We start from the raw sequence: 16,636 nt of genomic DNA on the forward strand, positions 1-16,636 counted from the left end.
AAGCTACTATGACCATTTTTGTGTAAGTCTTGATGAGCATATGTTTTTAATTTCTTTTGGGCAAATATTTAGGAGTAGAATTACTGCTAAACCTTTTTTTACAAAGTGTACCACTTTATACTCCATAACATAGTTTGAAAGTCCCAGGGCTCTGCATCCTTACCAAGGATTAGAGTTGTTAAACATTTTAATTTCGTCCATTTCCAATGGGTGGTTTGTGGTTTCTATGTTTTTAATTTGTATTTCCCTGATGATTGATAATACTAGAGCACTTTTTATGTGTGCTTATTGGCCATTTGTTTATTTCCTTCTGTGAAGCATCTGTTCACGTCTTCTGTTCATACTTTATTGGATTTACTTTTTTATTATTAAGTTGTAGGGGTTTTTATGTATTGTGGATATTGATCCTTTGTCAAATATGTATTTTGCACATATTTTTTTTTTCTGGTCTGTGGCTTACCTACTCATTTTTATAAGGTCTTTTAACAAGCAGAGGTTTTTTTTTTTTTTTTAAGATTTTATTTATTTATTCATGAGAGACACAGAGAGGGGCAGAGACATAGGCAGAAGCAGAGGGAGAAGCAGGCTCCATGCAAGAAGTCCAATGTGGGACTTGATCCCAGGACTCCAAAATCACGCCCTGGGCTGAAGGCAGGTGCTAAACCGCTGAGCCACCCAGGGATCCCCCAAGCAGAGGCTTTTAAATATTGAAAAGGTCTAATTTCTCAATATTTTAATTTATAGTTAACTGTTTTCTGTGTCTTAAGAAACTTCTGCGTACATCCAGGTTATGAAGATATTTGCCTGAGGAACTCCAAATCAGTGGCTAGCTTTTATTCTGAGAAACACTTAGAAATATTTTATGCTATTATGTAAAGTAATAATTTTGTTAGTCAGCGAGTCACTTAGGCCTCATTTTTAGTTCTGCTTCTTGAAAATCATTGTACACCTTCTATGTGTGGTCGCTTTTTCTGTGCTTGTGTTACAGTTTGTATATTACAGGAATTTAGTGCTTTTCTCTAGGTGTCTGTTTAGGGACTAAGGGGTAGGCTTGACCTTGTTTCATCACAATGCTGAAAATATAGAGATGGCGAATAAGAATGTGATACTAGAAAATACTTTAAAAATGAAATAAATCTCTAAGCTCAGTGTAGGTGTGGGATTGGTTGGAAAGGTAGTGGTCCATATTGGAATATATAATCTTAGTGTATATTTGTGGAGATGGAATTTGGACCAGTGATCTGGTGTGAAAATAGTAGACCTTAGATTATGTTACATGGCAGACTGTCAGGTGACCCATGATAGTACGTTTATGTGGCATGCTTAACTGAAGGTAGTATTACTTTCTTCTATGTTTAATAAGGATATTTAAGATTTAATTGGGACCAAGAAAAAGTCGATTCATATGGTGGGATTATTACCAGCAAGCAATAGTTTGGTTAGTGAGGCAGAGGACTGGAGAGACTCCTGCCTGACAAATTTAGTGACTTCATGTGTATTTTTACCCCTGTAGAATTATAGTATTAGTAAAGAAAATAAAGTTGATAAAGGACATTTGTATTTTTAATAAACATTTGTGTAATCATGCAAAGTTTGACTTAATTGATTTTTAAAAAACAGACTGTAGACTGAAACTTTCTTTGAAAATAATACAAAAGAAGGGATTCTGTTTGTGGTTTATAAATAGCATTTTAATATTTTGACATCTTACCTCTGAGAGGAAGTATGTAGTACTTAAAGTATGTAGTATGTACTTAAATTTGCAAAAGACATTAGATGTTATGAAAGCCCATAATGACCAGAAAAACTCAAAAGGACTAATAGTTACGTTTGGGAAATGATGTGGCTTGAAAAATACAAGTATGCAGCAGTTAAAATTATAGAAGACCTGAACCTAAGGAAATATGCATATATTTTGTAATAAACTGATTGACAGGAATTAATGAAACATTAACATGTTATAGTCTTTGTTTTGAGAAGCCTGCCATTGTGAGTGTTTCCTTACTATGGAAGAGAGAGAAATTCATGTTAGAGGACAAACAGCAGTCTTTGCTGTGACTGCTTACCTGAAGAGAGTGTTTTGAAAATAATGTATGTGAAAATGTTTTTAAAACATTTCATAGAGAAGAGTAAATTTATAGGTGAAGCCAGAGTTCTACACGGTTTGCAGGGCAAGAAATGTGCCGCATTCATTTTCCCATGTGTAATATTTGAATCCCACAGTCAGTAAGACTCAAAGTCCAGAAGTCCATTCTCATTACACTGTTACTGTTTTATTGTTATGATGCTGTGGTGATGTAATAGTATTATTATGAAGGAGGTGAGTCACTCTGTATGGCATTCTGACTCATACATTTAGATCTATCATACTGTCACTGCACTCCTATGTCAGTTATCACATGCACATTCTATGTCTGATGTTTCAGTATTCTCAGTTGGATACGTGTCCTCAAAAGCTTACATTAGATTACAGATTATGTATTATGATAATTTTTGTGCTAATTAAATATTTGAATACAGTCTTTTTAAAAAAATAAAATCCCATCTCTCTCTTATGTGGTTATGTGTTCAAGTGGCTTAAGGTCTGGTCCTGACTCCTTGTCTTGAGCAATATCATTAATGTTACTCTTTCTAAAGGAGACTTCAAGCCAAACTGTCCAGAATCTTTAAAGTTCTTTCCAGTCCCTCTCTGAACCAAATCCATGGGGTTCTAGGCTACCCCAGGACAGTGGGAATGGCACAGATTGAGTTGATGGTCACTCCACAGGTAGTAGTGATGTGAGTCAGTAGGTGGTGGATGAAGCAGTTGATAAATGTGTAAGAGCTGTGGGCAGCAGGAACAAGGTTGAGAATTTTCTAGGAAGATAGGAGACTAATTAGGCTCCACAGAAGGCACAGTTAACTGTGCTGGCACAGTTATCCCTAAATATTAGGTCGGAAATAAGGTGGCAGAAAGGCTAAATTCTGCTCTAGCCGTTATTAAAGCTGTCAAGGTAAAGTTCTTTCACAGCAGTTGTTTAAAGGACAACCATCCAGGGTCTTAATATCCTATTAGACCTCTTAGAAACACTACATTCCAGTACACAAACCTAGAACCCTTATTCCTACTTCCTCTTTGGTGACTACCTCTATAAGATATCATACTTAAAACCATTCAAATACTGTTAGTTTTGTTAATACTGAGTTTTACTAAGCCTTTCTCTGAGGGGAGGAACCCATGCAAGAGATTCTTTGCAGAAAAGGGAAGATCTGCTTCAAGGTGACTTTTAGTCTTGAACTGTATCAAAATGCAGTTGACATCTCACTGTGGAAGAGAAATTAAAACACATACTTCAATTCTGACAGGGCACTCCCCTCAGCATACATGAGACAAATGAGTTCAATTCAGGCAAGGATGAGAAGAAACTGGCAAGGCAAGTAATCTCTATTAGAAACAGGAACGTTTCTTCAAAAGGACATTTATCAGATTTGCATTTAAAAATTTTAATTGACATATAACATTCAGAAAAGCGTACAAATTGTGTTTGTCTTGTTATCACAAAGAGAACATACCCGTGTAAAGTCCAGATCAAAAATGAAGCATTATTAATACCTCTTTTCTAATCACCACTCTTCCCTTGAAGAGGGTATCTTGACTTCTAATATAAGATATTTGTTTTGATTGTTTTTGAGTTTTACATGCATAGAATTATACCATATTTGTCCAAGTGTGTCTAACTTCTGCATACATTTGTGAAATTCATCTCTCTGTTATTTGTGTAGCTTGTAATTGCATTGTATTGCAATTGTATGACTTCAATTTGTGTATCTAGTCTATTGTGTTGATGGGATTTTAGATTGCTTTTAGTTTGGTGCTATTGCTAATATTGCCGCTATAAAAATACTCCTTTGCATATCTTTTGATTTACATATATATACATTTTTGTTCTGTATGTTCTTACTGAAGCGATGGGTCATGGAATGTGAACATATTCAGCCTCTGTAGATCTCAAAAGTTTTCCAAAATAGTTAGCTTAATTTGAACTCCTATGAGCAGTGGTTGAGAGTCCCAGTACCCCCACTTCCTTACCAATCCATCTTTTACATTTAATAATTCTGGTGGAGTTAGAGTAGTATCTCATGTTTTTAAATTTGTATTTCCCTGATGAATAGTGAAGTTGAACATGTTTCAGGTAAGTTTATTGGCCATTTGGATATCCTCTTTTGTGAAATGTCTGTTCTAGTTTCTTGCCCATTTTTTTCTCTTAGGTTGTATGTCCTTTCATTTATGCATAGGGCAGTGTGGTGTGTGTGTGTGTGTGTGTGTGTGTGTGTGTGTGTGTGTATGTGTGTGTGTGTACACATACACTTTGGATATGAGAGGTTTGGGAGTTTCATGCATTGCAAATATATTCATCCACTCTGTCAGCTTTCATTTTCACTCTTAATAGTTAAGTACCATGAACAGAAGTTACTAATTATAATGTCCAGTTTAACAATATTCTCATTATAATTGATTAATGACTTTTTTTTGTCTTATTTAAGAAATCTTTCCCTATTCCACAGTCATAGAGATATTCTATATTATCTTCTGGAAGCTATATTATTGTATCTTTTATCCTAAAAGATTCTAAAATTCCACCTGGAATTTATTATTTTTGTATGGTGTGAGCATGGAGCATTTTCCTTTTTTTCTTTTTCTATATCTAGTTCTTTCACCATCATTTATTGAAAAGTGCCACTTTGTCATAAATTGGACATGTATGCATTAAAATTAAAATGCATTAAAACCCTATTTGTTCCATTGTTCTCTGTCCATCCTTATGCTGTATTGCATATATACTATATTATGTAAACTATGGTAGCGGATATGTCTTCATATCTAGCAGAATAAATCCTCTCACTTTGATCTTTTCCTTCAAATTTTTCTTGTCTATCCTTGGCTCCCTTTGCTTCTATATCAATTTTGAAATTGTCAGCTTCCACAAAAATAACTTGATTGAGTCTTTTGAAATTTTTTAAATTGGAATTAAAAAAAATGTTGGGGTTTTTATTTTACTTTCAATTAACTCCTTTATTTTTCTTCTTTTTTTTTTTAATTTTAGAGAGGGAGATAATCTTAAGCAGGCATCACCCCTAGCATCAAGCCCGATGTGGGACTCAAACTCACAGCCCTGAGATCAGGACCCTGAGACCATGACCTGACTGGAAACCAAGAGTTGGTTGCTTAACCAACTGAGCCACCCAGGCTCCCCTCTCACTTATTTCTTTTTCCCTTCTTCTTTTAAATTTTATTTATTTATTTAACAGAGCACAAGCAGGGGGAACAGCAGGCAAAGGGAGAGGGAGAAGCAGGCTCACCACTGAGCAGGGAACATGATGCACGGCTCAATCCCAGGACCTTGGGATCATGATCTGATCTCAAGGCAGATGCTTAACTGACTGAGTCACTCATGTGCCCCTCACATTCCTTCTTGAATGCTATCCCTTTCCTTATGTAAATCTGAATTCTGACCTATTTTTCTTTTTTTTTCTAAAGAAATTTTCTTGACTTTTCTTGCAAGGCCAATCTACTGGCAACAAATTTCCTCAATATTTATTACCTGAGAAATTATTTCTCTTTCACTTTTGAAGAATAATTTTGCAGGGTACAGAAGTCCAGGTTGGTGGTTTTTTCTCACAGCATTTAAATATTTCATTCCATTCTCTCCTTGCTTGCATACTTTATTGCATCTTTGTTTCTCTATAGTTAAGGTGTTTTTCCCCCCACTCTGGTTTCTTTCATGGTTCTTTGTCTTTGATTTTCTGTAATTTGAAAATGATATGCTTACTTGTAGGGTTTTTTGGTTTTGTTTTGTTGATATTTATCTGGCTTGGTGTTTTCTGACCTTCCTGGATCTCTTGTTTGGTGTGTGACATTGATTTGGGGGAAAATTCTCAGTCATTATCATTTCAAATATTCTGTTTCTTTCCTCTCTTCTTCTGGTATTTGCATATGTGTCCTGTTATACTTCTTGTGGTATCTCCACAGTATTTGAATATTCCATTCCTTTTTTTAGTCTTTATTCTCTTTGTTTTTTTGGTTTTCAGGGATTTATCCTCTAGCTCAGAGATTGTTTCCTCAGTCATGTTCAGTCTACTAAAAAACTGATCAAAGACTTTCTTCATTTCTGTTTCGGTGTTTTTGATATCTAGCATTTCTTTTGGTTCTCTTTATGATTTCCGTCTTTCTGCTTGCATTGCTTGCTCATCTATTATTTCATGCTCTCTATCCGTTATAATAGCCCTTAGCATATTAATCACAGTTATTTTAAATTCCTCGCCTAGAATTCCAGCATCCCTGCAATGTCTGGTTCAGATGCTTGCTCTGTCTCTTCAAACTGTGATTTGACTTTTGGTATGCCTTCTAATATTTTCTTGATAGCCAGACATGATGTATCAGAAAGAAGAAACTGCTGGAAGTAGGCCTTTAGTACACCTTTAGGTGTACAGATATCTCTTTGAGACCATACTCATACAGTAGTGAGGTGTGGTGAGAGGGTCTTGTCATTAGGTCTCAGTCTTTCATCAAACCCTTTGCCTCTGGACTGTGAACATCACAAGTGTTTCAGGTTTTTTTCTGCCCCTGTACATGGGACAGATTGGCTAGCAGGCACCAATGTTAGGTCTTTCCGTTTCCCAGGTCAGTTAGGCTCTTATAATACCCTAGCAGTTGAGGCTCTGCTTAACTAGGTACTCCTTAGAGTAGGCCTTGTTAAGAACAAAGTTCTCTGACTTATTTCAAAGTGGTTCCTTTCCCCTGCTGGAAGCTTAAGGAGATTTTTCTCCTGTATTTACCATGAGAGTCTAGTTGAGCTTCTGCAGGTAAATCTCACAATGTTGTTGGGGCCCACTTATGACTGGGTCCCCCTAAAGTTTTTAACTTCCAGAGTTGTCTACACTGAGCCTCCAGCAAGTACAGTTTAGGTTTTCCCACCTAGCACTGACTTTGTTGGCAGTTTATGCTTGAGTCTCCACTCTGGTAAACTACGACTCCCTCTATTTGCCTGTTTCTGCAATTGTGTTTATTCCGTCTCCTTTCTTATGAATCCAAGAAGCATTAATTTTTCAGTGTGTTCAGCTCTTTACTTGCTGTTAGGACAGTTTGGCGACTTCCAAGCTCTACATGGGGAACTGGAAATTGGAACTCTCTCATATTTTTACTGTATAAAATAAGTGAAACGTTTACCATTTTTATTTACTGTTTTTATTTGTAAAGATTTTGAGAGTGAAAGAGAGCTCATAAGCAGGGGGAGCATCAGAGGGAGAGGGAGAAGCAGACTCCCTACTGAGCAAGGAGCATGATGTGGGGCTCGATCCCAGGACCCTGAGATCATGACCCGAGCTGAAAGCAGATGTTTGAGCCACCCAGGTGCCCCTATTTTTTAATTGTACAGTTCAATGATATTAAATCTATCTAAAATGTTGTGCACATCACTATCCATCTCCGTAACTATTTTAATCTTATATAAACAAACTCTATATCCTTTAGGCAGTAACTCTGTTTCCCCCTTCCCCAGCCTCTGGCAACTACTGGTCAACTTTATATCTCTATGATTTTGACTACCTTATATAGGTAGAATCATACAGTATGTGTCTTGTGACTAGTACATTTTACTTAGCATAATGTCCTCTAGATTCATCCATGTTGAAACATAAGTTAGAATTTCTGTCCTTTTAAAGACTGAATTATATTCCATTGTGTGCATATACCACATTTCGTTTATCCATTTATCTGTGAGTGGCCACTTTGGTCTTTTTCACATTTTAGCTCTTGTAAATAATGCTACTATGAACATGGGTGTACAGATATCTCTTTGAGACCATACTCTTAATTCTTTTAGGTTTACCTAGAAATGCAATTGCTGAATTATATGGTGATTCTATTTTTAATTTTTTGAGGATCTGCCATACTATTTTCCACATGGGAAATGGAATTGGTGGATTATAGGATAATTCTATTTTTAACTTTTTGAGGACCTGCCATACTGTTTTCCACAGTGGCTATGCCATTTTACATTCCTGATAGTGGCGCATAAGGGTTCCAATTTCTCCACATCCTCTCCAACGCTTACTATTTTCTGTTTTTAATTTTTTTTATAATAGCCATCCTAACCAGTGTGAACTGATATCTCATTGTACTTTTGATTTATAATAGCCATCCTAACCAGTGTGAACTGATATCTCATTGTACTTTTGATTTGCATTTGCCAAACGACTAAGGATGTTGAGACTCTTTCATGAGCTTATTGACCATTTGAATGTCTTCTTTGGAGAAATGTCTATTCAAATACTTTGTTTGTTAAATTTGGGCTTTTTTCTTCATTGAGTTTTAGGGATTCTCAATTTAATATTAAATCTTTTATTTGATATATGACTTGCAAATATTTTATCCATTATTCTGTTGCTATTGTCTTTTGATGCACACAGTTTTTAAATAATCACAAAGCCCAATTTGTTTCTTTTGTTGCCTTTGCCTTTGGTATCATATCTAAGAAATCATTGCCAAACCTAATGTCATGAAGTATTTGCCCTCTGTTTTTGTCTAAGAATGCTATAGTTTTAGGTGTTATTACATTTAGGTCTTTGATCTATTTTGAGTATACAGTGTTAGGAAAGGGTCCAGCTTTTTTCTTTTGCGTGTGGCCAGCTCTGCTCAGCACAGAGTCTGCTTAATACTCTCTTTCCCACTTCTTCCCATGCTGTCTCTCCTCCTCATCTCTAAAATACTTAATGGTATTTATATATTTTTTAAAGTTTTATTTTCCTATGTTTTTATTTAAATTCAAGTTAGTTAACATATAGTATCGATTTCAGGAGAGTTTAGTGACTCATCACATATAATACCCAGTGCTCATCACAAGTACCCTCCTTAATACCCATCATCCATTTAGCCCATGCCCCACTCACCTCCTCTCCAGCAACCTTCAGTTTGTTCTCTATAGTTAAGAGTCTCTTATGGTTGACCTCTCTCTCTGTTTTTATTTTATTTTTCCTTCCTTTCCCCATATTCATCTGTTTTGTTTCTTAAATTCCATATATGAACGAAATAATAAGGTATTTGTCTTTCTCTGACTGACTTATTTTACTTAGCATAATACAATCCAGTTTCATCCACATCATTGCAAGTGGCAAGATTTTGTTCTTTCTGACAGCTGAATAATATTCCATTGTGTATGTGTATGTGTATATACACGCATATATACACCACATCTTCTTTAACCATTCATCAGTTGATGAACACTTGGGCTCTTTCCATAGTTTGGCTATTGTTGATAATGCTGCTATAAATAGAGTGCATGTACCCCTTCAAATCTGTATTTTTGTATCCTTTGGGTAAATACCTACTAGTGCAATTGCTGGGTTGTAGGGTAGCTCTATTTTTAACCTTTTGAGGAACCTCTATACTGTTTTCCAGAGCGGCTACCAGCTGCATTCTCACCAGCAGTGTAAGAGGGTTCCCCTTTCTCTACATCTTCACCAACATTTGTTTCCTGATTTGTTAATTTTAGCCATTCTGACTGATGTGAGGTGGTATATCATTGTGGATTTTAATTGTCCAGATGAGTGATGTTGAGCATCTTTCATGTGTCTGTTGGCCATCTGGATGTCTTTGGAAAAATGTCTGTTCATGTCTTCTGCCCATTTCTTAACTAGATTATTTATTTTTTGGCTTGAGTTTGATAAGTTCTTTATAGATTTTGGATACTAACCCTTTATCAGATATGTCATTTGCAAATATCTTCTTCCATTCTGTAGACTACCTTTTTAGTTTTGTTGATTGTTTCCTTTGCTGTGCAGAAGCTTTTTATCTTGATGGAAGTCCCAATAGTTTATTTTTGCCTTTATTTCCCTTGCCTCCAGAGATGTGTCTAGTAAGAAGTTGCTACAGCCAAGGTCAAAGAGGTTTCTGCCTGTGTTCTCCTCTAGGATTTTGATGGATTCCTGTCTTACATTTAGGTCTTTCATCCATTTTGAATTTATTTTTGTGTATGGCATAAGAAAGTGATCAAGTTTCATTCTTCTGCATGTCACTGTCCAGTTTTCCTAGCACCATTTATTTTGTTTTTTTTTTAAAGATTTTATTTATTTATTTATAAGAGACACACAGAGAGAGGCAGAGACATAGGCAGAGGGAGAAGCAGGCTCCCTGCGAGGAGCCCAATGTGGGGCTTGATCTCAGGATCCTGGGATCAGGATTTGAGCTAAAGGCAGACACTCAACTACTGAGCCACCCAGTTGCCCCTCTAGCACCATTTATTGGAGAGACTGTCTCTTTTCTGTTAGATATTCTTTCCAGCTTTGTTGAATATTAGTTGACCCTATAGTTGTGGGTCCATTTCTGGGTTCTCTAGTCTGTTCCATTGATCTATGTGTCTGTTTTTGTGCTAGTACCAATACTGTCTTGTGATTACAGCTTTATAAAACAGCCTAAAGTCTGGAATTATGATCCTACCCACTTTTTTTTTTTTTTTTTTTTGCTATTTGGGGTCTTTTCTGCTCTCATTCAAATTTTAGAATTGTTCTAGCTCTGTGAAAAACACTGGTGGTATTTTGATAGAGATTGCATTAAATATGTAGATTGCTTTGAATTGTAGAGATAATTTAACAATATTTATTCTTATCCATGAGCATGGAATGCTTTTCCATTTCTTTGTGTCTTCTTCAATTTCTTTCATAAGTGATCATTAGTTTTCAGATCTTTTACATCTTTGGATAGGTTTTTATTCCTAGGTATCTTAATGGCTTTTGGTGCAATTATAAATGGGATTGATTCCTAGATTTCTTTTTCTGCTGCTGCTTTATTGGTGTATAGAAATGCAACTGATTGGGATGCCTGGGTGTCTCAGTAGTTGAGTGTCTGCCTTTGGCTCAGGGTGTGATCCTGTGGTCCCGGGATCGAGTGCCACATTGGGCTCCCTGCATGGAGCCTGCTTCTCCCTCTGCCTCTGTCTCTGTTCTCTGCTTCTGTCTCTCGTGAATAAATAAAATCTTAAAAAAAAAAAAGAAATGCAACTGATTTCTGTATGTTGATTTTATATCTTGTGACTTTGCTGAATTCATGTATTAGTTTTAGCAATTTTTTGGTTGAATCTTTTTGAGTTTCCACATAGAGTATCATGGCATCTGTGAAGAGTGATAGTTTGACTTCTTCCTTGCTGATTTGGAGGCCTTTTATTTCTTTTCATTGTCTGATTCCTGAGGCTAGGACTTCCAGTAGTATGTCAAACAATAGTGGTGAGAATGGACATCCCTGTCCTATTCCTGACCTTAGGGGAAAAGCTCTCAGTTTTTCTCCATTGAGGATGATATTAGCTGTGGGACTTTCATGTATGGCCTTTATGATGTTAAGGTATAGTCCTTCTATCCCTACTCTCTTGAGAGTTTTTTTATCAAGAAAGAATGCTGTGTGTTGTGAAATACTTTTTTTGCATCTATTGAGAGGATCATGTAGTTCTTTTTTTTTTTTTTTTTTTTTTACTGGAAAGAGAGCGAGCAAGTGAAGAGGGGTAGAGGGAAAAGCAGACTTTCTACTAAGCAGGGAGCCCGACACAGGGCTTGATCCCAGGACCCTGAGATCATGACATGAGCTGAAGGCAGATGCCAGCTGACTAACCCAGCCAGGCACGCTGAGGATCATATGGTTCTTATCCTTTCTTTTATTAATGATCACCACTATATTTTGATTATTGTAGCTTTGTAACAAGTTTTGAAGTTATGAAATGTGAGTGTCCTGGCTTTGTTCTTTTTCAAGATTGTTTTGGCTGTTGGGGGTTGCTTGAGCTTCCATATAAATTTCAGGATGGGTTATTCTGCAAAAAAAATCATGGGGATTTTGATAGGGATTATATTGAGTCTTTAGATCATTTTGGGTAGCGTTAACATCTAAACAACATTAAGACTTCCAATCCATGAACACATGAGATGCGTTTCTATTTATTTTTGTCTTCTTTCACTTTTTCCAGCAATATATTGTAGTTTTTATTGTGAAATCTTTCAACTTCATGGTTAGTTCCTAAGTATTTTACTCTTTTTTCATGTTATTGTAAATGGAATTGTTTTCACAATTTCCTTTTCAGATTGTTCATTGTTAATGTATAGAAATGCTATTTGATTTTTGTATGTTTACTTTGTATTCTGCTATTTAGATGGATTCACTTAGTATTTTTAACTTTTTTTGTGTTCAGTATTAAGGGTTTTCTATTATGAGATCACCTGAGAACAGAGATAATTTTACTTTCTTCTTTCCAATTTGAATATCTTTTATTTCTTTTTCCTTCCTAATTGGTTTTGTTAGAACTTCCAGTACTATGCTGAATAGAAGTAGACATCTTTGTCTCATTCCTCATCTTTGAGAAAAAGCTTTTAGTCTTTAATCATGGAGCATGATCTCTGTGGATTTTATATATAGCTTTTGTTTTGTGAGATAGTTTCCTTCTAATTCTAGTTTATTGATTTTTTTTTATCATTAAAGGGTATTAAGGGTGCCTAAGTGGCTCAGTTGGTTAAATGTCCAGCTCTTAATTTCAGCTCAGGTCATGATCTCAGGGTCCTAGGATGGAGCCCCACATCAGAGTCTATTTGTCCCTCTCCCTCCCCCTCTGATCCTCCTCCTGCTCATGCATGTGTGAGTGCTCTCTCTCTCTCTCTCTAAATTAAATAAATAAAATCTTTTTTAAAAAAAAAAAAAGGTGTTGAATTTTGTCAAATGCTTTTTCTGTGTCTGTTGAGATAATTATTTATTTTCCCTTCCTTCTGTTAATGTGGTGTAGTAAATTGATCAGTTTTCATATGTTGGGCCAACCTTGCATTCTGAGAATAAATCTCAGTTGGTCATGCTATGTAATAATTTTCATATGCTGTTGAATTTGATTTGGGAGTGTTGTGTTAGGGATTTTTGTATCAAAGTTCCTAAGGGATATTGGTCTATAGTTTTTGTTTTGTCTTTTCCCCTTGTAGTGTTGTGGTCTAGCATTGGCATTAGGGTAATCCTGGCCTCATAGAATGAGTTAGGAAGTGTTTCCCCCTCTTCAGTTTTTTGGCAAAGTGTGAGAAGGACTTGTAAGTGTAAGTATGTAGTCAAAATCAGAGTACTCTAATACTGTAATATTGTGGTATGTTAACTACTTAACTCTAGTATAGGTGTTAAAGAATAATTGTATTAAAAATAACTATAGTTATAATAATTTGTTATGAGTACACAATATAAAAAGAGGTAAATTATGACATCAGTAACAAAAGGTGAGGAGTAAAAGGGTAGCATTTTTGTATGTGATCAAGGGTAACTGATTATCAATATTATCAACATAAAATAGGCTGTTATATCTATAAAATGTTTTATGTAAACTTCCTGATAACCACAAAAGCGAAAACCTACAGTAGATATGCAGAAGATAAAGAGAAGAGAATCAAAGCATAGCAATGAGAACAATCATCAGTTCACAAAGGAAGGCAGCAAGAGAAGAAGAAAGGAATAAGAGAACTTCAAAACAGCCAGAAAACAATAGGATATCATTAAGAAGTCCTTACCTATAAACTGTTATTCTGAGTATAAATGGATTAAATTCTCCGGTGAAAAGTCCTAGAGTGGCTAGATGGAATAAAAAACAAGACCCAACTATATGCTTTCTAAAGGAGACTCACTTAAGCTTTAAGGATACACATAGGCTAAAAGAGAAAAAGATATTCCATATAAGTAGAAACCAAGAGACAGCAAGGCTAGCAATATACCAGACAAAATAGACTATAAGCCAAAACAGTAACAAGAGACAAAGAAGGTGATCATATGATAAAGAGGTCAATTATTGAAAAAATATAACAATTGTAAGTACATATGCACTTAACGGTGGAGCACCAAAATATATTAAGCAAACACTAACAGAACTGAAGGGAGAAATAGACAACAATACAATACTAGTAGGGGACTTCGGTCCCCCAGTTTTCAACAATGCATAGATCATCCAGAGAGAAAATAAGTAAGGAAATAGTGGATTTGAACAATACTGTAGACCAAATGGATTTAACAGACATATATAGAATATTCCATCTAGCAGCAGAATACACATTCTTCCCAAGTGCACATGTAATATTCTCCAGGATAGATCATAGGTTAGGCCACAGAACAAGTTTCAGCAAATTCAAGAAAGTACAAACATTGCTGAAAGAAATGAAGGAACTAAATAAATTGAAAGATATCCCATATTAATGCATTAGAAGACAATATTGTTCAAATGGCAGTATGTCCCAAAGCAATCTACAGATTCAGTGCAATCCCCATCAAAATTCCAATAATTTTTTTTTTGCAAAAATGGAACGACTGAACTTCTATGGAAATTATGAATCTACTGGCAACAAATAGACATCTACTCACCAAGGCCAGTTTGGCTATACTTGATGCTGATGCCCAATCTACCAGTAATAGAGACCAACGCTGAGCCCTCAATATGGTAGCCCTCTCAGTATGATTACATTGAACTGCTTCTAAAATGGAAAGGGAAGTACTTTGTTCTTACTCAAATAGACACTTTGGACACAGATTTGACTTCCCTGTACACAATGCTTCTGCCAAAGCTATCATTTTTGGGCTTATAGAATCTCTCTCTCTCTCTCTCTCTCTCTCTCTCATCATTTTTGGGCTTATAGAATCTTCTGTCTCTACCTACCTACCTACCTACCTATCTACCTATCATTATAATTCTATATAGCATTGCTTCTGATCAAGGAATTCCCCCTCACAGCAAATGAAGTGTAGCACGGGCCGTTGTTCATGATAATTCACTGGTTTTACCATGTCTCCCATGTTTTTTTAATGTCTCATCTCTTCCCTGTGCTGGTTCAGGGGCTCAAGTTCCAAGCCTCTCTTAAGCATTGTAAGAAGAGAATGTATTAGATAGGAACTCAGAACACCCCTAACAATGTTTTTAAACAGGTTTAACTGAAAATTTTTCTGGTTTCAGGAGTTCCCAATTACCCTAAAGGAAGCACTTTTCACATCTACTATCACAAGAACAAATTAAAAGAATCTACTCCAGAAAAGTAAGAGATGTCAGTGATATATTGACATTCTTTTGGATCCTCTCATATTTTACAGAGGGACACTGAAGTTACAGACTTAGATTCTTCCTGCTGGGGGTGCCAGTCAGCCATCTATCTCTGAATTAGTAAACCAGGAGAAATAGGCCCAGGGCTGTGTATGTATGTATGTATGTATGTATGTGTACATTCCCCTATTTCCTTGCTGTAAATCTAGTAAATCTAGCTTTTTCCATCCTTGAATCCATAGGGTACTGTGCTTCCTTAGATGGGATTTGCAGATAAGGTGCTGGGATCTTAGCCATACATGGTCAGGAAAATCAGCAGATTGGGACTGAGCACATGGTCAGGGAGGTTCACTCATCAGTGAGGAAGGTCCCTGTGGAGGATTCTCTAAAGGTTATAGTGCTCTGGTATTGATCCATTTGTATTAGTCAGATAGGCCAACTGCAGTAACCAAAGTCCCCAGAATATATAATGGCTCAAATGCACTCAAGTTTATTTTCATTCACATGAACAGTCTAAGACCTCTAGGTGGTGTGAAACTATGTTCTGCACAGGCATTCAGTGATCCAGTTTGATAGGCTCTGCCATCTTTAATACATGGCTTTCAAGGTTGCCCTAGAAATTAATACCCAGCTATTGGAAGGGGAAAGAGGCACATTCAAGGTTTTATGGACCAGACCTGGAATACCATTTCTTTCCTTTGGTAGAACTGAATAGTATGGCCACATCTCACTGTAAGAGAAACTGGGCTATGAGCCAAAGGAGAGGAAATCAATTTGTGAGGACTAGCAATGTTGGATATATAGCTTCTGTATCCAAGGGATAGGGATGTAGTGTCTGGAACAGGGCAGCAGCAGAAGCTAAAACCAAGAGTTTGCAGGAAGTCAGGCAGGAGGCAGTATTTGAACTGTTATGGCCAACTTAAAGTAAGATGTTATTCAGCTGTAGCTGTGGAGATGGTTTTGGTGGTGGAAGTGTATTGATGCTAGTCCCTGGGAAAAGGGATTCAAAAGGGTGAGATTCTAGGACCTGAGCCAAGAACTAATATTTAAGTCCAAGCTCTGGTGGTGATATTGAAAGCCAATAGTATGGACAGAGATTTGGGAAAAGGCTTACATGTAAGGGCTTGCCTTGAAGATTCTTTGCCCTTGACTGCAACACTTAATCCCAGGTTACCCCTGCTACTGGGCCTGGGAGTGTTTGGGCTAGGCACAGCTCTGGGACAGTTTAAGACTGGTCTTCTTCCTGAAATTTTCTTTTAACCTTGTCTTTTCCAGAAGGGCACTCATCTATGCTCTTCAAAGAGCTTAATCTCCTTAAAAGAGTTGCCCTGCTACCTATGGCTTCTTTAAGCAGCCATATTTATATTCCCTAGCTCTTAGGAATTTACATCAAAATAATGCTGTGACACAGGTCAGAATTTCTAATGTCCTGTGGTCTCATAGGATATATTCGGTCTCACGGTTTAGGCATGTATATTAGAGGCTAAGTAACTACTAGATTTTAAATAGCCAATAGATTCTTTATGGAAAACTTGCATGAATTCCTTGCTTTGTTTGCTTTCTTCTTCGGAGGTGGC

Source organism: Canis lupus, chromosome 11 (assembly GCF_003254725.2).
Source record: "Canis lupus dingo isolate Sandy chromosome 11, ASM325472v2, whole genome shotgun sequence".
Lineage (NCBI taxonomy): Eukaryota > Metazoa > Chordata > Mammalia > Carnivora > Canidae > Canis > Canis lupus.